Source organism: Bacillus rossius, chromosome 2 (genome assembly GCF_032445375.1).
Source record: "Bacillus rossius redtenbacheri isolate Brsri chromosome 2, Brsri_v3, whole genome shotgun sequence".
Lineage (NCBI taxonomy): Eukaryota > Metazoa > Arthropoda > Insecta > Phasmatodea > Bacillidae > Bacillus > Bacillus rossius.
In genome coordinates, this window is record NC_086331.1 from 27,116,418 (window position 1) to 27,143,828 (window position 27,411).

The following is a 27,411-nucleotide window of genomic DNA, read 5'->3' on the forward strand; positions in this document are numbered from 1 at the left end:
CTTTCCCTTGAACAGTCTTTACTATCTTCTAGGTAATATGATAATGCTAGATCTTGTACCTGTGTAGGTAAAGGATGTCCACTATAGGGGTCAGGTTGAGCATAAATTCCCTTATTTTTTATAACTGTGCGACATTTATCAATGAGGTACTTTGACACTGAAGGTAATTTTTCCTTCAATACAGTTTTACTAAATGTTTGTGGTACCAATGTTAGTAGCTGTACTTTTCCATTGTAGTTACAAGTATGAAGAGCTGAGTCAATATTCGAAAACCATAGACTACAATTGACACACACAGGCATTTCATCATCAGACTCACTTGAAAGATGCACGTGATATATGTCTTGTAATTTGTTCACAGCAGAAGTTTTTAACTCATCAACTAATTTTATCTTCTTTTTCCTCGCATAACCTTCTCTCCTATCCAATCTCACCTCTGAAGGGGATTTCAATGGTGATACTTCTACATTTAATGTTTTAATGAGACTGCTATTTAAAACACTTACTAGTTCATCCTCCGGAATAAAATTCTCTGATGTCGATGTTTCTTCTGCATCTTCAGCAAGTTCCAGAAATTTCTTTTTATAAAAAGTAACACAGTTGCTACACAAAATATCATTTTTATTTACTGAAACAGATACACCCACAAACTTTTGAATATCATCTGCTAAATCATTCACCTTACACATCCTCACACATTTACTTTTATACACACTTTTTTTGTGCCTTTTAATGTAGTCCACACATTTAATTCTCTCCGTACTATGAAAGTCAGACATGATTTAGTTCACTAGCTGAACATCACCCATGAACACACACAACACAACTGTAACAGCAAAAGTTTGGGAATTCCCTTGTAGTCTTGTAGTTGATTCCCCCTATGGTCACCAGGGATTTCCCTCAAGCTACCAGGGATTCCCCTTACAGCAAGCGCCTGGGAATATTCAGATAGGGACTCCCCCTTCATATTTCCCAAGGTTTCCCCTCATACAAAACCAGTTACAAATTATCACATACTATTTAGATACCAACAAAACATTTATTAATTGAGCATGCACAACATACAAAAGGTAATGACATTACATTTTCAAAAAATTCTAGAAATGTTTACAGGCAAAAACACACTATCCAACAAAGTGCATGCTATTAATAAAGGTGAGGACTACAAAGTTACAAATTTTCAGATTTTTAAAATATGGGGTTTTTCAGTAATTTTCAATCAAAAATGGAACTTTTGTCAAATTTTGAAAATTTTAAAGTTAAATTTTAATAATTCCATGCATCATAGAATTAAAAACAATTTTTCCTGTAAAACTACTGTAATAGGTCTACATATTACCAGAATTACTTTTTATGAAAATTGATTATTCCACATAAAAATTTTTTTTTGAAAATCCAAAAAAATCTAAATTTTTTGCCAAATTTTTTAGTTTCCCCCCCTTAAAGATATTGTCGTTGGGCTCATTGGAACTATTCCACTCTGTAGTTCACTATAATAGGTACAAAATAAAAAAAAAATCAACAAAATCAGTAAAATAGTTTTGAAATGCCGCTCATTTAAAAAACACCCCTTTTTCCACCTTTTTTGATTTTGAACCAACTTCAAAAGGCTATAACATGGGGAAACAAAATTTTGGGACAAAATCCTTTTGGCATACTTCTTGTCTGCACTGGTTGTAACTGCTGTAATTTTTTAAAGCAAATCTGAGATGGTGACCTGACACATTATCTTGCTAACTGCCTGAATTGAGGTGGAATGGCTCCTGAACGAGATATCTCGTCCTTCGCACTGGTGGTACAAAGAGTAAAAGACGAGTTATCTCGTCAATAGCACTGACAGCCAATAATAAAACAAATGAGATATCTCCTCCGCAGCAGTGAAAGGGTTAATATTGTAAATAAAATTAAATATTCCTGATAAACATAGTACATTACAAGATTAAGGAAGTTATAACTCTTAAAATTTGGGCCATATGTATTTTAAAGCAACACAATAGTGTTTCATATACTGTATTACCTTGGTAAGATACATTAAAAAAAAAAATTATTTAAAAACCAAAAAAAAAACACCCTTTTCATTTTTCAAATATAGTTACCTAATGCTAATGTGTATTTAAAATAAATTTTCAAGCTAGTGCTCATTGTGGTTGTTGAGTTATGGTATTGAGCGAGCAAAGGTGCAAAATAGCTTAAAATTGTATTCCATGGTCAGTGCAAAATTTTTTTGATGGAATTTGTTACTTCTCTGGCCACATCTACAAAGAATGGAATATAGCTTTTATTTGCAATTTAAATAAGCTAGATAGCATGAAAATTGTGGGTTTTATAGTAATTTAAGTGTACTGGTGAAGATCGTCGGAGAACATTATTCGCTCAAAAACTGAAAGTTTTGAAAATTTCTCATTCTTCCAGTTTTAATTTAAAAATTCTAAAATAATTCACAGTTACTCATGTTAAAGATATGTATGTATAAAAAAAATTTGAACAAAATCTGTGACATTGAAGCAGGATAGTGTATTTTAATTAGGTGATTTGACATGAAATGAGCCATTATTTCCCTTGAAACGTATTTTGAGATAAACAAGCATATAAATTTTCCCTGTCCAAAACACCATGTTCCTGCGATGGTACCGTAAGAATGTATGGGTCGTAATTACTTCAGCACCGACTTTTTGGTGACTTTAACAATATTGCTACCATATGATGATGCAAACTTATAAAACAATTTTTAATGCGGCTGAACTAATCAGATTTAGTTTTGTTTATATTTTTTCAACAAGTGCAAAACTAATCTCACCTAGGTAAAAATACTTTTTACCTACCTAATAAATTTTATTATTCACCTAAAGTAAAGAACAAATATTTAACATAACATTGTGAATTACACACACACAACACTCCTCTCACCTAACAAAACAATCCCAACTACCAAATCAATAAAACCTTTAAAAACCAGAAAAAACAAACATTTAGCTTTCCTGGCTTTATGGCCATAATCATCTAATATGAATAAAACTTTTGTAATGTTATATTTACACCTAAAATTTTCAGTGTATTTCTACCATTAAATTCATTCAATATCGTGAAACATGAACTATAATTTTCATCGATACTAAATATTTTCTTAAATATTAAAGCTAGAGATAGAAGTAAATATTTTTTTTTAATATCTCATCACTGTCTCCTTACTTGACATTTTACATACATGAGAAATGAGGAAATCTTCACTGAGTAGAATTTTTAAAACATGTTACTAAATTGTGATAAGTAATGATTATATGTACTATTGTGTTGTTTCCGTATAATATTTATTTTCCACACAAAATATTGTAAAAATGTTTCTGTTATGTATTGACATAGTGGCAACACCGTGTTTATGTAGCACACTGTGGCAACACTGCAGCCAGTTGGTGTCTTGTGTTATGTGCGCAACAGTTATTACGTAATGGCCGCCTACTAGGGTTTACCAAAGAACAAAGTGTATCACGATTAGCTGGAACAATGTTATGAAAAGGACATTACATTGGTGACGAGGATTTAACAAGTTGGTAAAAACGGCCGCGGACATGGCGGGTTTTATTGGTTCGGTGGGTGAGTTCGTGCCCGGAAAAGAGTCGTGGAAGACATACCGCGAACGGTTGCAATTTTATTTTGTCGCAAATAAACTTACGGATGACGAGACTAAACGGGCCGTGTTTTTTACTGTGCGTGGGGCAGAACTGTACAATCTGGTTACGTCGCTGTTATCTCCACAATCCACAGATGCTGTGTCGCTCGGCGATGTGTTTACGAAGCTAACCGATCATTTTGAACCGAAGCCAAGCGAAATAGTGGAAACCAAGTTCCTCCACAGAGACCAACATGAGGGAGAGACAATTGCCGTTTATGTGGCAGAGTTGAGGCGGTTGAGCACGCACTGCAATTTCCCTAACTTGGAGCGCATGTTGCGGGATCGGCTCGTGTGTGGAGTGAGGGACAGAGTGGTTCAACAGCTTCTCCTCGCGAAAGACAAGCTCACATTTAAAGATGCAGTGGAAATCGCAGTTGCGGCAGAGGCGACTGGGAAGAACATGGGGGAATTAAGAAGTGCTACGACCGAAACTCGGAGTGAAGAGGTGAATAGAATTCACACAGGACGAAGCCGCGACAGTAAAGAATTACCTACGGGAGCCATGAGGAGGCGAACTGAAGAATTAGCCACCAAACGGGACACGGAGGCCAGTACTACCCAGCAGTGTTGGCGATGCAATGGAAACCATCTGGCCGACAAGTGCTATCATGTCAAGACAGTTTGCCGGTTTTGCAAGAACCGGGGCATATTGAGCGTGCGTGCATCACGAAAAAGAAAAACCAACCTGCTACGGACGCAACAGGTAAAGACTGGACACACAGAAAATTCCGTGAAGTGCAGCATTTGCAAATGGACACACAAGCAGAGGACATTGCATACACCTTGTACAGTATGCAAGACACCAATCGACGAAAGCCTTTGTGCATGGAAGTGTCCCTAAATGGGAGTCCTCTAACCATGGAAGTCGATACTGGGGCAGGCCATTCCATCATTAGTTGGCGAACATTCCAATTACTGTGGCCCCAGGAGCCCCCCTTAAAAAAGGCAAGGATTGTGTTGCGTATATGGTCTCAGGAGCATTTGGAAGTATTAGGTATAATGGAAGTAGAAGTGAAAACAAAAACCGGGAAGATGGCAACACTGGAGCTTTTGGTGGTGCAAGGGAATGGGCCCAGCTTGATGGGTCGTGATTGGTTAGAGCCACTGAGAATGGAACTGGTTGGGCTGCACCAACTTGCAGATGCTCATTGGAATAGAGTGATGAACCAGCACCCTTTTATTTTTCAGACAGAGGAGTTAGGTAAATATATTGGACCAGAGGTGTCAATCACCATCCATCCGGGAAGCAATCCAGTTTTTCGGAAGTGTAGACCTGTGGCTTTTGCACTGAGGGAAAGGGTAAGTGCGGAAATAGACCGCCTAGTGCAGCAAGGTGTGTTTGAACCAGTGTCGTTCTCAAAGTGGGCTACACCAGTGGTGCCCATAGTAAAAAGTGATGGTTCGGTCAGGTTGTGTGGGGACTACAAGAGCACGCTAAACAGTGTGTCAGCGACAGAAGTATATCCATTGCCCACACTCACGGAGGCTTTTGCGATGCTTCAAGGGGGTCAAGTTTATACAAAACTTGATTTGGAGGAAGCCTACCTGCAGGTCACTGTGGACGACGCCACAGCAGAGCTGCTTACAGTCAACACAATGAAGGGACTCTTTAAGGTAAGGAGACTGCCTTATGGAGTTAGCAGCGGGCCAGCGATTTTCCAACGCCTGATGGCCACACTGCTTGTAGGGGTGCCCGGCACTGTAGTTTTGTTGGATGACATTTTAATTACTGGGGGTGATGCACATGAGCATTGGAACCGTGTCCATGAGGTCCTGGAGCAATTGGAAAAGACGGGCCTCAAACTAAAAAAGTCTAAGTGTGTTTTTGCAGTAGAGTCTGTACAATTCCTGGGGCATAAAGTTGATGGAAGAGGCATTCACCCATTGGAGAGCAAAGTGGAAGCTATTCATGGTGCACCAGAGCCAAAAAATAGGGAAGAGCTACAGGCATTTCTTGGGCTTTTAAATTTTTATGAAAGATACTTAGAGAACAGATCTGAAGTACTGGAGCCATTGCATAGACTACTTGATGCAGGGACTCCGTGGCAGTGGACAAAAGTACACAGCCAGGCCTTTGAGAGCGCAAAGCGACTGCTGCAGTCAGATCAAGTTCTTATCCACTATGACCTGGGCAAGCCGTTGATCCTGACTTGTGATGCTTCGGAGTATGGGGTGGGAGCAGTACTAGCTCATGAGCTAGGGAATGGGTTAGAGGCTCCTGTGGCATTTGGTTCTAGAACATTGCAACAGTGTGAGCGCAACTACGCACAGTTGTATAAAGAGGCTCTCGCAATAATATTTGGCGTAACTAAGTTCAGGCAGTATCTGGTGGGCCGAAGCTTTAAAATTGTAACAGACCACAAGCCGCTCCTAAGACTATTGCATCCTAAACAACCTATTCCAGATACGCTTTCTCCTCGGTTATTACGTTGGAGCCTGATGCTGGCCATGCATGATTACGAACTAGAATATAGGCCCGGGCCACAAATTAGTCATGCTGATGCTCTTAGCAGGTTGCCTCTGCTTGGGCAGGAATTTACAGTCCCAGCACCATGTGATGTACTCATGCTGGAAGATTTACCAGAGCCACTTATTAACCCCTTAAAAGTGGCTGCAGAAACTAAACAAGATTCCTTGTTAGCTCAGGTCATGGCATATGTACAGGAAGAATGGCCGACAGGCATTAAATATGGGGACTTGCAACCTTATTATGTGAGGCGAGATGAGTTGTCGGTGCACAAGAGTTGTTTGTTGTTGGGAACTAGGGTTATAATCCCAACCACCCTACGATTAGTGATGATGAAGATGCTCCACGCAAACCATGATGGCATGGTCCGTATGAAAGCAGTTGCCAGAAGCTATTTTTGGTGGCCCAAGCTGGATGCAGGAATTGAGGAAGCGGTAAGGGAATGTGTTAGGTGCCAAAGTTGTCACAACAATCCACCCAAGTTAAAGATGGTATCAAGGCCAGCACCAGAGAAGCCATGGTCACGACTGCATATGGACTTTGCACGGGACATATTCAGTTGCCATGGGCTGCCTGATGTGGTAGTAGCAGACAATGGCACAGCCTTCAGATCACAGGAAGTGGCATTATTCATGAAGAAAAATGGAATCCGGATGATGTTTTCACCTCCATATCATCCTTCAAGCAATGGCCAGGCTGAACGCAGTGTACAAACGGTGAAGCAGAAACTGAGGAAGTTAGTACAGGGTGATTGGAGAGTACGCTTGACACGTATGTTGTTTTCATTACGCACAACCCCTTGTTTGGACAACTTAAAGACTCCAGCAGAGATGCTGATGAACCGGTGCCTGAAGACCATCTTGACAAAAATGCATCCGAGTGCACAAGAAGAAACTCAGGGAATCTCACGGGCCCACGAGACCAACACCTACCAGGCCCAGCAGTTTGTCTCTGGAGAGGCAATCTGGCTACGTAATTATTTGCAGGAGCCAAAGTGGGTTGCAGGATGCGTGATTGCAAGTGAAGGGCAGCTGATGTACAGAGTGCGAGACAAGCACGGCCATGAACATCGACGTCATGTTGACCAACTACGGCACCATCTGGGCCAGAAAACAGGGGGACATTCAAATTTATGTCCGAGCGAAAGGACACGGCATGCCTCACGGCAACCACTAGGGTCACAGGAGACTGGTTCATTCATGATGGGTGGTGTCCATGCCAGAGCACAGTTGCCTTCTGGGTTCCCACCACAGAGGGATGCAGAGGTGGTTGGAAATGAGTCTACAACTGTATCAAACCAGCAAGCAGTGGGAGGAAGTGCTCCATGTTCAAGGGACTCTTCTCCATTCCGAGGATTTGATTGCCATGAAGAATCTTCTGCCCCTCCACGATGTTCCTCACGACAACGTCGACCCCCTGCGAAGCTTCGTGATTTTGTGACATCTTAAGAGGGGAGAGAATCTGTTATGTATTGACATAGTGGCAACACCGTGTTTATGTAGCACACTGTGGCAACACTGCAGCCAGTTGGTGTCTTGTGTTATGTGCGCAACAGTTATTACGTAATGGCCGCCTACTAGGGTTTACCAAAGAACAAAGTGTATCACGATTAGCTGGAACAATGTTATGAAAAGGACATTACAGTTTCCTATTTTTCATTCCATCAGAACTAGTTGTGTGTGTGTATGCACATTTATTCATAATAAAGTAGACATGACCCCATATATATATATATATATATATATATACACATATATATATACATATATATATATATATATATATATATACATGTATATATATAGAGAGGCCCCAATTACGATTAAATGTGAAAATAAAGGTTATCCTTTATTCCTTCCCTATCTTACAACCCTGTACTACAGCCCTGTCATGAAGGTACACACGTGTATATAATATTGAAAACTGCACACACCAATAAAATCCACAATAGTATCATTAAATAAAGAATATGTCAGAAAACGATAGTTGCTGATAAAATATTTTTTTTCAATAAATACTTAGGATTATTTCCAAAAAGTTGCTACTCTACAAAATTACCCATTACTTACCTATTTTATCCTGTGATATTTTTCAAAATTTTTTTCTCCATTAACAGATATATTTTTTAATTACTTAAGTCATTATAAAAAAACATTGTGCCAATTCATTAAGACTTGAAATCAGTAAACATTTAATCTCATTTATTTTTGCCTTTAATACACAAAATTGTGATACAAGTTTTAGCAAAATAAGCAGAAACTGGAGACTAAAATAAAGGCATCTTTAAGTGATCCAAATGTTTTGAAATACTGAAATAAGTACTTGAATCTGTAAAAACTATCATACATATTTGTCTTTGCATAAATAAAAATACTTTCTTCCACAATAAATGAATTTGAGATTTGTACTGAAGATGCTATTAAGTATCATGGCATAGGTTATTCTAAAGAAACCTACCTGCTGCTTTTAAGCAGACTCTGTTTAAAACCTACCATCGTAAGATAACATGTAAACAACTATCAAACAATCCCAGTATGTCAAAAGAATTAGTTTACAAGTGACACTGCCCAAATCTTACAACACTACAAAACTTACGCAGATCACTATCTAAATTAATGTGTTCAAGGTAAAATGAAAGTGACATTAAAAAAAACTACTTTTCATTCAACTAATTCTTGAGTTAATTCAATGTCTTAAAAACTTATTTCCAAGGGAAATTTCCATCACATAACAAAAAAAAAAGCTTCTACCAGAAAACTCCAAATAACTATGTTATTACATACTAGTTTCCAAAACCACTCAAACACTTCTGATTTCAGTATTTTTTATTTTATTTTTGTGAAGGCATGATTTAAAAAACCACAAGTAATGTAATGCCTCAACTAACCACTAACCTGTCAAGTAGGTAAACATATTCATTTTACAATTTATAATTTGATACTTGGAATTAATAAAGTACCCAATTCTTTGTCAACTGAAAATATATAAAGAAAAGGACAAAATTATCTAAACTTTACATCACTAGATGAGCCCATAATCACACCAAAACACAAACAATGATGTCAATAAAATCAATATTATTTTTTTCAAACTGCGGTTACAAACACGTTACACAATGTAGAAATTCACGCAGTATTCCACACTTTGAGAAACCAACCTAAAAATACCATTAATACTTACAACTAATGTCAGAATATATCTCCAAACAACACACATATTTAATTCAAAACAAAATCAGCAACATACGCTCCATCTTGAACATAATTACAAATACACAGTGTGACCAACAGCTAAACATACATAAAATAAATTCCATTTCAGGTTACGATTGAGAGCAACGGGTCGAACCAAGGGTAAAACAACCCACCTATGTACGCGTAGGCAGTTCCTTATATAAATGCTGCAATTAAAATAAAAGATAAAAAAGGGAATAGGATATTTGTAGATAATAAAGACCACAAGCATAAAGTTTAGAGAAAAAAAATATTAAAATAATTTATAAAAAATAAATAATTAATTGCAAATGTATATATATAAAAGAAAATAAAATGTTATATTTAAATAAAGGTTATGTTGTATTAATGCTCGTTGTGTTGTATGTATGTAATGAAATTCATATACACAAATTAACAAAGTAGTTTTTAATTTTATTTTAATATCACGATTTTAGAACTAGAAATCTGTAGATGAGTAAAGTTATTTTTATAATTTTTATCAATTAATTTTAGTAAAATTGATTTTTTTTCAAAAAATTCCAACATTTGCCTAAAAATTTGAAAATGACATTTTCATACATATGTCGTGGTTAATCCGAAGAATAACAAGGTTTATGAAGGGTAAAGAGATAACTTTACCATCGAATGAGCTGTCTCATGGTTAAAGTAATTGATAGTTTAAGCCTGGTGAGCTCTCAAGGGGACTTCCTGACCACGTTGTCGCGGCCTCGTCTCTGGTGAAGCTGTGGAGACGGGGTGGACGTCGGTTGGTCGTTCAGTTGTGTTGTTTGCCCGGCGCCAGCTCTTGGGTAGAGCAGCCTCACACTCTGAGGCGGGAGTGGACCATTCGGCCCAGTGCAGCTGACCGAGGACATGCTGACAAAGAGTAGCTAGCAGGAAGATTGGGTGTAGAAGAGTCGCTAGCGGAAAGGATGGAAGTTGGAGAAAAGGATGCCCGTGGTCTCACGAAGAGTCGCTAGTGGAACGGATGGAAGTTGGAGAGAGGATGCCCGCGGTCTCACGAAGAGTCGCTAGCAGAGGATTGCCCGCGGTCTCACGAAAAGTCGCTAGCAGATGGGTGGGCAGAGAGAGATGTAGAATGAGTGAGAGGGAGAGAGAGATGGGAAGCCCGCGGTCTCACGAAGAGTCGCTAGCTGAGGAAAGGAAAATGAGGAAGGCAAGCCAATAATACCATTTTTGCTTGCGATAATATTTATTCTCCCAGATTGGCTGGGAGAGAGGAGAGCTTACAATGGTGATCAATCTCCCAGATTGGCTGAAAGAGGAGAGCTGTCTAGACGATTTTTTTTTTCCTAACCTAACTAAAAACTAAGTGTGTTTGGGAGGGGTCCGGGTTAGGGAGGGACCTAAGTGCGTCTCAGGCCGAAGCCTATCACGCCTTAGTCATGCTGGGAATAGCCATGCAGGGAGAGGGTCACATGCATCGTGTGCTAGGAGGGGATTGGCCAGCCATGGCAGCGATTGTTGCCATGACTAACTCCCCTCACTCTTATCTCTAGTCTAAGCTACTAGTTAAGTTGGGCCCAGTTAAAACCTGCATAGACACAGGGAAAACCCTGGGCACTTACATGCGGGATGCAAGTTTGCATGCATTAGTGTAGGAGAGTACAGGAGACAGAGGATGGTCTGGATGAAGAGTCTACCATGCGGGGGTTGGGCACTTGGACTCGAGGTCCGCCTTGATTTTTGATTTTGTCCAGCCAGCCAGCGCAATTTATACAAGTTTCTTCTAGAACCATTTGTGTTAAAGTTTTACATATTTCTATCTCTTTTGATCTTTTTCATTTTACAATATTATTTCCACATCTACAAAACATACTTCCAATATACACTTAATAATCTACCTAAATATTTACAATAATAACATATATAAAATGACTATAATACATTGTCTCTTTATATTTACAACTGTCATCTGGTGACGAGTGGGGGCACTACCAGGGCCATGGCTGGAGTGTTGCGCCGCGGACAGGATTGTGACCCGGGTTTTTTGCTTAATAAAGAGGAGGTACGACGTCAACGTGGTCGGATACAGCATTCATTAAATGAAACAAAGAAACTACAAAATGATGCGGATTTATTTCATAGAGAGTACCCTTTAAATCGTATTACCACAGCACTCAACCCTATAACGAATGCTGGGCTGCAGGTAAACACTCAAAAGTGAATGATTAAATTAAGGCCTTGGAAGTGTCAGCCCAGAAAACAAAACTATAACAACAATAATCACAGAGGTGCCCAGACATCGTATAAAAGAATTTTATTTATAACCTCCTAGCAACTCTAGTAGGCTATACTTATGGATCGGGGATGAATAACAATGAAATAACAAGACTGGTGATTTGATTTATATCAGTGCCCTTTTACTAAACTAATTTACTTTTGTTTTTATCTTTTAATTACATTGGTATTAAAACATATTGATTACAAAATGGAGGGAGCCCCGGGGCAACAAAATACATATAAAAGTAACACCATAATACATATTGAACTTAATACTGGTTTTAAGTGAGCTCGCAGGCTCAAAAGAAAGAAACAATTACATTGAAATTTAATTATATCCTGTGTCCTGGCACCGGAGGTTTCGGCAGATTAAAGTCCAGAAGAAATCATTTTGAGTAGAAACTTGGAGATAAACTCGGAGTTAAACTTGGAGTGGAACTTGCAGCTTATTTTGGAGCTTGCAGCTAATTTTGGAGATAATCTTCGAAGCTGAACTTGGAGCTCATTTTGGACCTCGACTTGGGCCTCAACTTGGAGATCAACTTGGACCCCGCCTGCAACCAAAGTCCCAAATTACTTAGACTGGTTAACAGGCGGCTAAGCCTGAGCAAGACAATGCCCAGTGAAAGGCAAAAAAAGGGGGGGTAGGGATGACGACCACTTACCCAAAACAGCGGGGTGAAGTCATGTCGGCTGCCTCCAGGAGCAGGGAATGCAGCTCGCGGCACGGAAGTTCTCGGTAATCATGATTAGAGAAAATGAAATAATTTAGATTAACAAAAAAAAACTATTGCGGGCAGCAAAATTTAAAAATAAGAAAAGTGAGGCCTCTATGCCTTGACGTTGGCGACTACATGACGTAGTGTCGAGTCTGGAACGAACAACGGAGATTAACTCTCGCGGATCGCGACGCGTGGTCCGCACAGACCAGATGCTGCCCGCCGAATCCTCTAAAAAATGGCGTCGGGGCGCCTAATTAAAGGAAGCGACTGTCCCCAGCCAAAGAAGGGGGGGTGGTGATTGCCCGAAGGTGTCCTGGAACGCCCGAAGGGGCGAAGGAGGCTGCAAAACGCTCGCAGCGTTCTCATGCGAGTCGCCAGCGAACTAAAATCGCAATCGCACTACAACTGCTGCCAAGGTCGATTGTGACAAGCTGTCTCTTATGGGAGGGATGAGTAGAGCCCGTATCATGTCGGTGCTGGAGCATGTCACTGCGTACTTAAGAGATGCAGTTATTACAGTTACGAATTAAGCCGTTGCACAGCGATGAGAGAAAAAGTCCATTTGTTATTTGCTGTGGAGGTCTACGATTTATGATATGAGGGTCCAGTCTTATTAAAACGTCACGCCAGTGATGTGAACACGGCAAACACTCTATAAGCTACAGAACATGTAACATTGAACATTATCAGAGGAGAAGTCTCTGGTTTTAAGCATGGGTGGCGGACCCTCACAAGCAGGTTTCTCATGTGAATGAATGAGACCTACTGCAGAGTCCCTTGGGTTATAAATTAGTTGAAATTTAAGCATTAAGTTTATATGTTCGGTCCATAGACTGCCCAGTGCGGACAATATGAAAGTTCACGAGTAAAGCCTTCTTCCTGGGAATAGGTACGTTCAAGTGACCCAAATTAACTACAAAAGGAGGAAACGTAAAACTAGCAAAGTCATTACTGTGAACGATAGAATTAAGTAATGAGGAGGGTTTTTTCAAACCCCACCGAAAGCGAGGCCGGCCATGTGAAAGAACTAAAAAACTTATACTATAGCAATTACATACGAAAATGAAAGACATTGTAGAACCCATGGTGTATGGAAACATTTGACCCCTGAGCCAGGCAAGCAATGACTGGTGTTGTCTTAGCAGCTCTGGGCCACTAGGGCCAAGTATCTCACATGAAGTACGTGAAGTGCGGGAATGACTCGGGCTGAGATTTGTGGCATAGTCGCACAGTGAATAATATTCTTTTAAATAGGAAAGACAGTTGATTATGTCACTTCAATTAACAATTAAAATTTAAAGAATTACATTGTAACCTCTCGTGTCAAACGCAAGAGGAACAAGGGGTGATATGGTAGACAGAGGTGTGCTAAGTGTTGACGCCGACCGCCAATGCTCCTCTATGTCGCATAGACCGCTATGCCTCATCAACGTCTCCTAGAGGCGTGTGCACCGAACGTGTTCATGCGCGCAGCAAAGTGTAGTTCGTGCGACGAGGCGAACGCCAGGCAACGAGTGCTACGCCGGCAGAAGGATCCGGCCGGGTGTGGCATATCCCTCCGCCACACTACAACCAATTAATTTATTTATATTTTTCTACAGGTTTTTATTAAACATTATTTTTCATCAATTAATATTTCAGTCCTTTCAAAATCATGTTTCACTGTGCGTTTTGTCCCAAACCTGGCCGGTTCAGTTTCCCACGAAATTCACACGTTTCCGCGGGAGGGCTGCTGGGGGAGGGGGGTCGCGCGCGGCGACACAGGAGTGTCCTTCAGGAGCTCCGACAGGCAAGCAGCCTGCGCGCAACGCGGAACCATCAACCTTTGCTTTCACCGACATGTAGTTTCAATAGTTTAATATTTTCATAATCGTTTACGTACAGTTCCGCAGCCGGCCTCAATCTACCATGAGGTATTTCACATAATTAAATCAGTGCTCCAAGATGAGTGTTCCACATAATACGTAAGTACTGTGGGGAGTCTACGAGACTTTACGTCGGCGCTTCACGCCCCAACTTAGCTTACCAGCTACTTAGTTTTGGCCCACACAGGGCAGCCAGAAGGCGACACGTGCCACCGAACGTACTAACGAATCAGTCCCTGGGACACATCTAGGTATCATGTAGAGTCGCCGGAGACATGGGCCTACGTGCCACTAGCCCAGTTTATTAAGTGTTAGGTAATAGTGAAGTGTATTGTTCGTCAAGATATCGTTCGTCATTTTAGAGTGTATTTTTGTAACTGTCGCATCACGTGTACAAGTCCGCCCCTCACGCGCATTAAAATCGTGAGCCGCCACTGAGGAAGTGAGCTGCGCGTGTGACTAGTCGCGTCGGGAAAACCGTTACGGCCAGAACGGGCAGCAGCCTGTATAGGGCTGTGCCGTAATAAATTCATCAAATATCTTTCAGAAACTTTGTGTTATTCTTCAGGCGTCCCGAGTGGCCATAACAGTTTGGGGGGCCCTACTACGATAACCCCTACATCTAGCCGCAAGGCCGAACCTTCCCTGAGATCTCGAACCCAAGCAAAAATCACGTAAAAATCATAGGAGGTAGCGGGGACGGCGTCAGTGTTTGATATCAACTTTTTATTCTTCAAATACACATACCCTTCATCACAAACAAATATTAACTTCAAGATATAAACAAATCACATTTTTTCCCCAGAGCTTTCACTTGTTACACAGCTGGAAAGTCTCTGTGAACAGAAAATACAATAATGATTAGGACAGCCCTTATATAAGTGAAATCAACTTAACAAAAACACTGCGCTTGAGGCTACTCTACTAGTACATAACGCCCGCGGCAATGCGTCGGGTTACACTGTCAAATCACATTACGTGAATTTACACAAAATACATGAAGCGACAATAAACCATACTTTAATGTTGAAGGCAGAACATTGATACACGTTAACGAAATATATTACAAGAATATGGATATCTGAAGTTTCTTGAAAAAAAAAAAAATAGTCAGCAAGTTTTATAATTTTCAAACACACAAATCTAAAACTCTTATTTACGTTAATTCTCTTAAGTATGATATTAATAGGAACATAATTATTAAACTTCACTAAACCAAGCGAGGGAGTGACTGCTAAGTTTATCAACGTTTAAAGTCCTCAATGTTCAAAATTCTTCTTGTATCTACATTTATGTGTTAGTTTATTTATATGTGAAAAACACATAGTTTTGTTTGTTGAATCCGGGAGTTACTGTTATTTGTCGAATCAAAGAAAATGTCTCTTCTGGGTGGTTTTAAGGTCAAATATCGTTATCTCCAAACCATGCCGCCATCAACATACTACCCCCTCTTCTAAATTTAATAAGTATTGATCCAACTGGTATCACTGTCTTAATGCTGTTGCTCTTAGCTGGGCAAACGGTGTTACGTAGAAGTGTCTTACCAAGTGGTTTGAAGTTGCTCGGGCAGTGTGACGCCACGCAGGCGATATTTCTGACGGTGTAGCAGTCGAGGGCAGCAGCTCCCCGACTCGGTTGTCGTCTCAGAGCTGTCTCTTTCCCAGGGCAAAATAGGGGACCTTATATACTCTGGAACTCGAGGTAAAAAACATCGGAGATTGTTCTGGGCCTACATGACCGGAACACGCTGCACACCCGATGTCCATTACAAAGCCCGCCCAACGAAGTTGCCGAGCATTTCCGAACGGCTCCAATGCTTTCCGCGCAGCACGCGACAACTGGTGTTGAACACGTTGCATCCAGCGTGCGGTTAGGCACCGCACTGGCGTCATCAATGTACGTATGCTGAGCATACGTAACAACATAACAATGAATTAAAACTACATCTGGCAGTCGAATACACACATGGCATTGGTGAGTAAACAGATCGACACACGATAGCCATACGGGCTACTATCGACCAATCGACCTTGGGGTCAGTACCTTCGCTGCATTCACACTACCAAAGCATTCGTGGTACACAAATGTTACAGGGGCAGGCGTCGATGTGGTATAATGGCCTGTGCAACAGAGGAGCACTGACAGTTGGCATAAAATGCCTCTTCCTCCAAAGAGGCCATTATGTGCATCGACACCTACCCTCAAACACACTGGTTGGAGCACTGGGTCATCGCACTCACTGGGCATCAACTCACAAAGTAATGTAAAGATAATATAATGCAACATTGTGGAATGGAGTTTGTAAGCTTTCCTTGAATGTAACCCGATTCGTAGTCTCTCAAGTGACTTGGTATTCTATGTATTCAGGGCCGAACAACTTACAGAGAGGGTGACTGTTGTCAATGCCGGCATGTTGTGTGGTGGCAACATGGGAGTGTCCAGTTGGTAATCTCGCAAGGAGGCTGGAGCCCTGTGTATTCGGGTCGAACGGGCTGGTGTGGGAGTGATAGTGTTTCCTACTGATGTGTCATTGGGTGGTGGCATTAAAAGCTTTGCTTGCAACCTGGTGGCATCTTGGGACCCAGCTACAGATTCCCCAGGACTGTCGCACTATGGCGACTCACCTTTACTAGCCATACCTAACTCCTGGTTGCTCTGGCAACACACCTGAGTCGGGACCATTAGCATTGTTCCTCCACCTCCGAGTCTGGTTCCTCTACTGTCATTAAAAACATCGCATCACATCGACTGATGTCAAACGGCCACCATGGCTCGTCTAGTACACGAGACTCGGATTCTACCTCCTTCCATATGTCCTCAGTGGTGGCCGCTGCCACCCAGCATTCTCCAAAAAGAGATGGGTTTTCCCTTGTGAAATTCAACAGGTGTTGAAAGTTAAAATACAGTGCAATTATATTTAAAACCCACACCATTTCTATGGTTTGTGACGAATGTGACCAGCAATTGACCACATATTTTAAGTTGTACTGTTTCTGTTAATATGTTAATATTTTTATGGGTTTCCTTTGGATGAATCTCAAAACAGAAAGGGATATGAGCAGTTTGGAGGGAAAATTGGAAATGCATCAGCTGGCATTTTGTGTTCTGTTCATATTTAATCTGATGTGATCTGCGAGCAGTATTTATAAAGTAATATTAAAGAAGAATGAAGTTCCTACAAATTTTCCTGCATTTTCAGAGCACTTGCAGCCTGTAGATTTTTACAGAAAAATATTGCATAACCATAGTGTGGCCTATATTTAAACTGGCAAGCATAATGTTTATAACGAGCCACTTAAGAGATAGGCGATGTTATGATCTGGGTTATAGTGTATTATGAACTGGAAAACAATAACCACAAGTCTCTTGGGATGGCCATATTGCCAATGGGTTTAATACTGGAAGTGCATAGATACATGCAATAAACACATAGATACATTACATGTCCTCTCTCAAAATATAAAGTTAAAACAGACATGTCTTTACATCAAACTGTAGTTCAGAGCACCTTTCACGATGCTGATTATTAATCCACACATTTAAAACAATACAGTTATTAGCACACAAGGTTTACAAATTGGTAACAAATTGGCTTTATCAAATTCTTTATATTTTACACACATAGTCTTTTAAATACTTTGGTAACTTCACAGTTCGCCCTAAACTTTGAAATTAATATTTACTTCAGAGTCAGTTACATATAAACTATAAAACCATTCACCCGTTAGGTTTGTTGCTATACCATCAACAGGCACAAGCATTTTAGATGTAACACAACCTAACAACAATTCAACAGGCTTTTCACTACCTACATTACTTTCCTTATTTATCACTTCATTGACAGATTGAACAGATTTCAATCTACACATTCTCGAATAATGACCCCTTTTGTTGCAATTATAACATGCAGCATTGATCGCAGGGCACTGTTGGTAAGAATGTTTATGTCCACATTTGTGACACATCTTATCAAAAGATTGACCATACCTTGAAAAGCCTTCATTGTGTGTGCCATGTTCCCGATGTAGCTTACTTGTTGATGGCTTGTGGTACTGATGATGCATGGCCCTTCCATCTGGTGGGCCCTTATAGCTATTATTAGACTGAGAAGGGTATGCTGATCGTCCCGCGGGTTTTCCTCTTGTCCTGTAATTTTAAGTTCTCTTCTCACAGATGTCTTCATCTTCTGTACTTCTTTCTGACGACTTCATACTTTTTTTTGATTGCTACGATACACCATATGTACTACCTCTTTTCTATCGATTCTCTCCATTAATTCATGTGTCTGTTCAGCAGCTTTGCAAATTTGTGTTGCCTTTGCCAGCGTTAGTATCGGCTCCCGTAACAAGCGATCATTGAGACGGGAATCTCGAAATCCACACACTATTCTGTCTTTGATGAGGTCATCTCTTAGTCCATCATAACCACAATTGGTGCTTAGACGTCTTAGTGCTGTGACAAAGGCGTCGATAGTCTCCCCTTTGTCTTGTACTCGATTGTTAAATTTATGTCTTTCGACACTTTGATTATAGTCTTGGGCAGATAATATTATTCTAAGCATGCTAGAACAGAATCATATTTTTTACTGTTTTTTTATATATATCCATGGTGAAGAATAAATCCTGTCATTCTTCACCGAGCACATGCAGCAATGTAGCTATTTTAATACCGTAGTCTTTACCGTCACCACCTGTAGCTTTCATATATTTATATTAAAATTTTGCTTCCAGCACTTCCAATTGTTAGCCAGATCTCCATCAAAGGTGAAAGGTCCCGGTGCTTTCAATCCCTCCATTTCGCGTGCGTTTTAGGTTAACACTTAACACTTCACATAAACTAAACTATTCTTCAATATCTTGATGTCGTCCGACCGAAGGCCACCCTAAAGCCCGACCTGCAACCGCCAGTATCCGACCCCGCTAACGGAATGCGCCCCTAGCCATGGCCCACCCGAGTCAGACGAGCGCCGCGGGACTTAGGTATTATCAACGCCCTTAACGTAATCGGCAAGACAAACCGAGTCATGTACGCAGTAAATTCACTAAACTTTAATGAACCTGCCACTTTGAATTAATAACACCGTGCAAAACAAGTGCGACGTAGGAGTGCCTGGGTCACTCACGTGTCTTTTTCTACTAAAACAGCTGTGAGTGCAACCCTTGCGGCCTTCAGCCTAAATTCAATAGTGTAATATGTGACGTAACTCAAACCGCCCAAATTAGCATTTATCATTCGCCACTGGAGTAGTTATCAAGCAACAAACAGTCTCCAGTGTGACTCTAATAATTCAAACTTATTTTATACAAATTTATTAAATGTCATTTCTATAATATATATGTATATTAAGTTAATCATTAAGTTTTATTGTATGAATTTAGAGCCACTTAAATTTAGTTATTAATATAAATTTTTACGAATAACAGAACTTTAGAAACTCTGGCGCGACAGGGAGCTCAAACCCCCCCCCCCCCCCCCTTGCGCCAGGGCCAGATGCCAGTACAGCGCGACTCGCGGACCGGAACGGACGCACGTCCCACGGGGAGCCATCATCTCTTTGTCACCATCGAACTTCAATCTGGTAATTATAGTCAGACCCCGGAACCTTTTTTAAATACTCCCCGTGTGCGCCCGGTCCTTTTCCGGTGTAGGGCCTAACCCAGCCGCGTCAACTTAACACGCCCCACACAACGCATTACGTGGGGCCGTGCAATATACGGTACGGGCCGACTCCCGCCACCACAGACTTTTAATTAATCGCCAAGTGCACAGGCACTGGCTACATCCATTCGTAGATGTGTTCTTAATTTAATAGCGAGCCACAGTCCACACAGGTAGGCCCGTGCATCGCCGTTTACCAATTAGGGGATTAGCCGACTCTAATCAAACACTCTCCCTCAACTGCAACTGGCGTTAGGGCATAACGTTAGTGACGGCGCGTCAGAGCGCCTAGTGTGTAATTGACAATGTACTTTATGTTAGGGAATTCGTGTGATTGTAAGTGCAGTGTAATTTGCCATCATAATTAAACATCCACTCCGCACACTCTCTGCGCGACGGGTAAACGACAGTGCAAAACCGTGTACGTTATTTCTGAACCTTACCAACCTAGTTAGGGATCAGCGTCCTATGCTAGGCAGGGCCAGTGGGGCAACAAGCATTAGGGATCCCTAACACCATCATCACCACCGCCGCTGTTCCTAGTGGGCCATGCAGGGTCTTTCGGACCTCACGACCCACCTCGTGGCTAACCACCGCGTTAGCCTGGCGCCCTCCCGGACACGTTTCCCAGCAACAGAACAGCCTTCCTGCTAGGAACACTGCCGAGTCTCGAACACGAGAACCCGAGCGATGGCATTTTGCGCCCAACGTGGGTTAAAAACAGAAATTCAAGACTTCCTTCACGTGCGTTATAGAAGAAAACTTTACCGAAAAACATTTTTTTTAGCCATTATCTATCATATTTTTCTTGCCGGCCACAACGCGGACACAGGACGGCCATTTTGCGCAGAAGAAGGGATTAGGGTCAGACAGGCCGGCGCGACGCAGCAAGGAGACAAAGGGGCTACAACAACCCCCCCTCCTCCAGCGATTATTCCAGCCCAGCTCATGACGCGGACCACCGATGTCACCACCAGCACCCCTCCACATCCCTCTGCCGCTTCGCCCGTTTTCCGTCCGCCGCTTTGTGCGATTGTCCGGGCGCTCTCGCCAGTCGCCTCGCACTCCCATCTGCACGCCCTCCTCCGCCGCGGACAGTTTCGACCTCCGCTTTGTGCGGCTGTCCGGGCGCTCTCGGCCATCGCTGAGCGCCCGGACAGCCGCACAAAGCGGAGGTCGAAACTGTCCGCGGCGGAGGAGGGCGTGCAGATGGGAGTGCGAGGCGACTGGCGAGAGCGCCCGGGTTGTTGTAGCCCCTTTGTCTCCTTGCTGCGTCGCGCCGGCCTGTCTGACCCTAATCCCTTCTTCTGCGCAAAATGGCCGTCCTGTGTCCGCGTTGTGGCCGGCAAGAAAAATATGATAGATAATGGCTAAAAAAAATGTTTTTCGGTAAAGTTTTCTTCTATAACGCACGTGAAGGAAGTCTTGAATTTCTGTTTTTAACCCACGTTGGGCGCAAAATGCCATCGCTCGGGTTCTCGTGTTCGAGACTCGGCAGTGTTCCTAGCAGGAAGGCTGTTCTGTTGCTGGGAAACGTGTCCGGGAGGGCGCCAGGCTAACGCGGTGGTTATAAGCACGCCCATCCGCACCCCCACCCGCGACACGGCCATTCTCGTACTCCATTTTGTGCGGCTGTCCGGGCACCTCTCCAGCCACCGACCGCCACGCCGCGCGCACAACACGCGCACGCATTCTGACAAGCCCGAGTGAACAGTAAACAATAGGCCAGAACAACCGCAAAACCATGCAGGCACCACCGAGAAGCGTCGTGTGCGCACACTGCCTACTACCCAAAAATGTCGACCTGCTGACGGGATCACTGCCATGGTACCGAACGTGTCAGTGCACAGCCCACCTAAACGAAGCGCCCGATCACACCTGGGTAAGACCATGGGACGAGGTACAACCGGAAAAATCTCAGGTACCATTACCGTGGCAGTGGGTACCACTCAAAACGGAAACAACGACCCACGAGACATTGGTAAACACGCTACCAACTACGTGCCAGATGGGTACACACACCCACCCGACCGCTATCTACGCCCGCAAACCATCGTCACTCGCCATACCACACACCGGCGCGTACAGTCACAGCCCCTGCTACTCAGGGAATCTGGTGCTACCCGAATTCAGCGGAGTCGGGCACGAGGACCCGAAGGAGTTCTTAACACACTGCGAAGCGAGGCTAGCACGGTCCGGCGTACCGACAGACGAGTGTTCGGGACGCGTCAGCGAGCAGCTGAAGGGGACCGCACGCCAGTGGTGGGGCCTCTGGGGACGGTTCACCATGCCCTGGGAAGTATTCGCGACGTCACTCAGAAACCGGTTCGACACCGACCAAGCACTAGTCCAATGCACCTCCCGATTCTACGGCGAACACCAACGCGACGGCGAACCCGCCGAACATTTCGTAGCTCAGAAGATCCAGTTGTTCAAGCGAGTAGCACCCAACACCGAACCGATCGCCGCTCTCACTACAGTGACGGCCCTGATGCGAAACGAACTACAACCCTTCATGCGGTGTTGCCGACCCGAGTCCATAGAGGCCTATGTACAACAAGCCACAGAAACTGAACGTAACCTCCAGGGACTGTGGCCTTGCAATATGCCAAACACTGGACGCGGGAACACCGGCCTCGCACTAGAGCCGAGGTGGCCTGTCAGACGTGACTCCGATAAAGGCAGGTACCCACCAACCAAACGGCACCGCCCCATCGAAGGCGCACCACCGCACCGCGAAGCAGCGACACAGGGACAGTACGACGGAACACCACAGCGAGGTGACCCCCAACTACCACAGTGCCGATTAGACTGCCCCACTCGCCAACAAACCAACACACCCCCCACCACGACGGTAAATGCAACCCCGGGGGCGTGGCACTAAACACCATGCCTCCGAACACCACGACCCAGCCCGCGCAACACGCGGAGGAGACACCACCCCAGCTGTACCAGCTGACCCGCGCTCGAGACGGACTACTGCGACTCCCGGTGGAGGTCAACGGACACACTGCGGCAGCCCTGGTGGACACAGGCGCGAGTCACGTCTTCGTGGCACCCAACCTGGTACCGCCCGGCATGCTGCAGCCACACCAGGCCGAGCTGAGACTAGCAACCAGCACCCAACCAGGAGTGACGGTGGGACAAGCAGAGTTCAAGGTAAGCCTTCGGGACTTCACCACCACAGTGACTTGATGTAAGTTTTTGGACATACGCCATTGCTAAGAACTTTTTCTGTTGAAGAAAAACTAATAAATAAAATAAATAAATAAAAATAAAAATACTCAAAAAAAGATACAAAAAACACACAAAATTAAGCAAACAATTGCTGTTGTCAACAAGGATATGAACACCACAAAATATTCCGAAACAGGAATATGGTCAGCAAACAAAGAAAAAACAAAGAAAAATGTACTAAGAGAACGAAAAAATCCCCACAAATGATGACAACACGAAAATATTGAAACCCAAAATAATTCAGCTCAACAGTTGAAGCGAGACAAAAAAACATGACAAAACGAAAAAACAAACAAATACAATAGTTTTACCTAAACAGAAACCAGCGACGTTTCGGGAACTGCTATCTGCTCCCGTCCTCAGGCAGAGACGCACATGGTACGGAAACACAGGTGCGACTGAGAAGGGGCTGCCGCCGATCCATCATATTGCCATCCGGGGCAGTTAGTGTGTGCGAGACCAGAAACCGAAGTTTCTATAACTCGCTTAGTGCATTGTAAATCAGGTGCACCCCACACTTTTGTAGAATCACTTGGATCAACGGGCGGGGCGCGTGTCTTGAGGGATAAGTTTGGCACACGGGCCTGTGTGTGCGCTGGTAGGTTGTGTAATGATAGAAAAAATTACGTGTACCTAATTCGGCGGGGGAGAGAAGCTCCCCACCAGCTAGATCGGCTAACTGGCGTGATGTAGTGTCGTGTTGGTGTGCAATAGAGGCTTGTCGGTGTGCTGTAATTTCAAGTGACCTAGTTAAATTCGGGTGTGGCGTGTAGTGTAAAGCTGTGCAAGCCGCTCCTACGAACCCCTGGGAACACAGAAACATGCTAGGGTAGTTAGCCCATTATTGCATGTAACAAGGTAGTTCAGGCCGTCACTTCACACAGGCATATCATCGTGTGGTCGTGTTGGTGATACGGTAAAAGAAATTACATAGATTAGTAAACACCTGGCCGCCTTAAGGACCGAACTATTGCGTTCCAATATAGTTCGGTCAAAGTTAGGCTAAACCAGTATTGCTGTAGCTAGCCCCCTGGCTGTTGTCTTCTAAACCTGAAAAATAGAAAGTGAAATTAATAAATGAAGGTCGTCCTATTCTATTATTGTTCGAGCAGAGAGATGCCCTCGTCCAGTATTTTTTTTTTTATTTATTTAATTTTTTTTTTTGTTTTTAATTTTTATATATATTTTTTATTTTATTTTATTATTTTATAAATTTTTTTTTATTTTTTTTATTTTTTATTTTTAAATCTAGACTTAAAGCTACTGTACAAGCCCCCAGAGCCCTGCCCTGACAGGCATGCATGCCTCTCGGCCCGGATCCCCAGCGAGGGCTGGGGCAGCTCCCTCTGCCAGTTCACCTGCATGATTCTGCCTTGACAAGGTGCTACGACATGTGTGTGGATTGTCGCGCGTGTTGTAGTGGTGTGGCTGTAAAATGTTACGTACCCCAGGGAAGGGAAAATTAATTAGGTGATGATGGATTTACGGAACTAGCTTTTTTAATTCAAAATCCCATGCCTTTCCGAAACGCGGCCGGCACTGGAGGTGAAGCCTGCCAGGCGGGTCTCGCCCTTCAGACATAGGGAGTCAGCCCTAACAACACAGGCAGTGAATCTCCCGGGAGCCAAAACCTACACCTGCGTGCTTCGGACCATTTTGAATTAGCTAGGAGAGAGAAAAATGCAGAGAATGTAAGAAATTTAATTTGCTATTATTAAGTGGTGAGCTAGAAGTGTATTTTATTGTTATGATTCAAAATCCCCCGCCTTTCCGAAACGCGGCCGGCATTGGAGGTGAAACCTACCAGGCGGACCGCGCCCTTCAGACATAAGGAGTCAGCCCTAACATCACAGGCAGTGAACCCGAGGGGGCCGCACATACCTGCGTGCTTTGGACCATTTTGAATCGAAAGAAGTGGAGTTAATGATGCTGAAGTTATTTTGTAGCTTGTATTTATTTATTTTTATTGTTGTTATTATATATAGAAATTATATTTGTTTCACAATTCAAAATCCCATGCCTTTCCGAAATGCGGCCGGCACTGGAGGTGAAGCCTGCCAGGCGGGTCTCGCCCTTCAGGCATAGGGAGTCAGCCCTAACAACACAGGCAGTGAATCTCCCGGGAGCCAAAACCTACACCTGCGTGCTTCGGACCATTTTGAATTGTATAGGCCGTGTAAACTTTAAACTTTAAACTGTAGGCTCTGCGCGGTGTGAACACGCCCGGAGCTGGAATGCGACTGCCTTGGTGTCGGGAGAAAAAACAGTTTTGTTTGGGGGCCCCCAGCGCCCCGACCAATCAGAGAGCTTCTAAGCCTGTGATTGGCCGGGGCCCCGAAAGCCCCCGCACGAGGTGTTCGGAGAGCTATTTTATGTAATTTAAAATTTATTGAAGACTTTTTTTAAAAACTGAATCCATGTCGCTTTCGTTTTGTAATAATTATTGTTTTAATTTAATCGAGGTTTTTTATGTTTTCGTTGCTCGGACGGGTCGTAAATCGCTATTGAATTTATCAGTGCGTTTTCGTGCTGTGGTAAATTTAGGTACATTTTATTATTATTCTTTGATATTATTTCGCGGATGTACGGAATTTTAAGTGCGTTGTGAATAGTTTCGTTACTCGTAAATCTGTTACAGTCTAAAATGGCCCTTAGGAAATTATTCTGTTTAACTTGTAGCCGATTTATATGGTGATTTGCAGCATAGCCCCAGACCTCGCAACCATATAGCAACTGCGGGCGTACAATTTGAGTGTAAAGTTGGAGTTTTTTCCTGCGTGGTAAATTAGGTGCTTTTAACATTGGGTACAGGCTTCTTAAGGATCCTGTTGCAATGTTTGTTGCTCGAGTAATGTGTTTGCTCCATAGTAATGTCCTGTCTAGCGTGAGTCCTAGATATTTTGCCTGTGAAACATTAGGAATAGGTTGGTGAAAAATTTCTAGTTCCCTGTCTGGTCTGCCTCTACGTTTTGAAATTACAAGCGTGGTTGATTTAGCTGCATTAATTTTAATTCGCCACCGAGTGTAGTATTGCTCAAGTGCAGTTAGCTGCCTTTGGACGCATACCATGGCATATCTTAGGTTACCAGATTGTTTAATTATGGCTGTATCATCCGCATACATCTGTACGTAGGCGTTTGCATGCGGTATGTCGGCTGTGTAAATATTATAGAAGAAAGGAGAGAGTGGGGAGCCTTGTGGCACTCCAGCTGTAAGTTCGCGAGTAGTCGATTTAGCCCCGTCCAGAGCAACATAAAAGTTACGACGCCATAGATAGTGGGCCACCAGGTATATATATGTGTCTGGAAAATTGAAGTTTATTAATTTTTGAATAAGACCCGGAATCCAGACTTTGTCGAATGCTTTTTCTGCGTCGAGCATTGTCATTACTGTGTAGGCTTTAGATGGGTTATTAAATCCGTCGGTAGCATCTTCAACGATTTTAATTAAGGGGTGGATTGTTGAGTGACCTTTCCTGAAACCAAACTGAATGTCTGGAATCACGTCGTGTTCCTCTGCGTGTGTTTGAAGGCGCGAGAGTAAGGCTTTTTCAAAAATTTTACTCATACTGTTTAGAAGACTTATAGGTCGCCTGTTTTCTGGGATGGCTGGGTTTTTCCCTGGTTTAGGAATTGTGATTATTTTTGCAAGTTTCCAGGAATCGGGTTAAGTTTTGTGTGTTAGTATTGCATTGAATATCGCCAGTAAATATTCGAGTGCCTCGAGAGGGAGTTTTTTAAGTGTTTCGTAATTTATTGCGTCCGTGCCGCCTGATTTGTTGTTCGGACTGGCTTTAATTAGCTTTAAAAGTTCCCTTAACGTTATGGGTTCAGGAACAGACTGCGTGCCTGTTTGTAAAAAGTTATTTACCGCCTGTGTTGTTGTTAAAGTGAAGTTTCTGTCATTTACGTCTGTGTTCGGGGAGAATTGTTTCTCCAGTAGGTCTGCGACTGCGTTGGCCTTGTCTTCTGCGATGTATTTAGCCCCGGTGGCTGTTATAATAGCTGGGGTTGAAATAAATTTTTTGTTGCCGCGGAGCCTGCGAGATAGTTTCCACATTTCCTGCGGTTTTGTGGCTACTTCGTTTATTAAGTTTCCGAATTGATTTATTTTTTCCTGTTTTAATTTGCGCTGTACGAGATTATTCAGTCTGTTGTATTCGTTTCTGGCTTCTGTTGTGCGGAGCCTTTGTGCTCTGTTTCTGGCTTGCCGCCTAAGAGAAATGTAATAATCCAGATCGGGGTAGTGTGTTCGAGTGAACTGCCTTTTTGTTTCAAAGCGAGAGTGTTTTTTAATGGCATTTTTTACTGTGTCCGTGAAAAGTTTTACGTGT

General features: G+C 42.9%; 1 protein-coding gene across 5 annotated transcripts in view; it reads right to left on the reverse strand.

Moving 5' to 3' along the window:
• Window positions 1-9,418, reverse strand: part of LOC134529189 (arginine-glutamic acid dipeptide repeats protein-like) — a 197,176-nt gene extending 187,758 nt beyond the window's left edge. For 2 of the 5 annotated variants that reach the window (XM_063363029.1, XM_063363027.1), the window contains exon 1: window positions 9,318-9,418. The gene's annotated coding sequence lies outside the window, so the exon portion shown is untranslated. The remainder of the gene's footprint in view (window positions 1-9,317) is intronic. The other 3 variants (XM_063363030.1, XM_063363031.1, XM_063363028.1) reach the window with 2 other exon arrangements.
• Window positions 9,419-27,411: the final 17,993 nt, after the last annotated feature.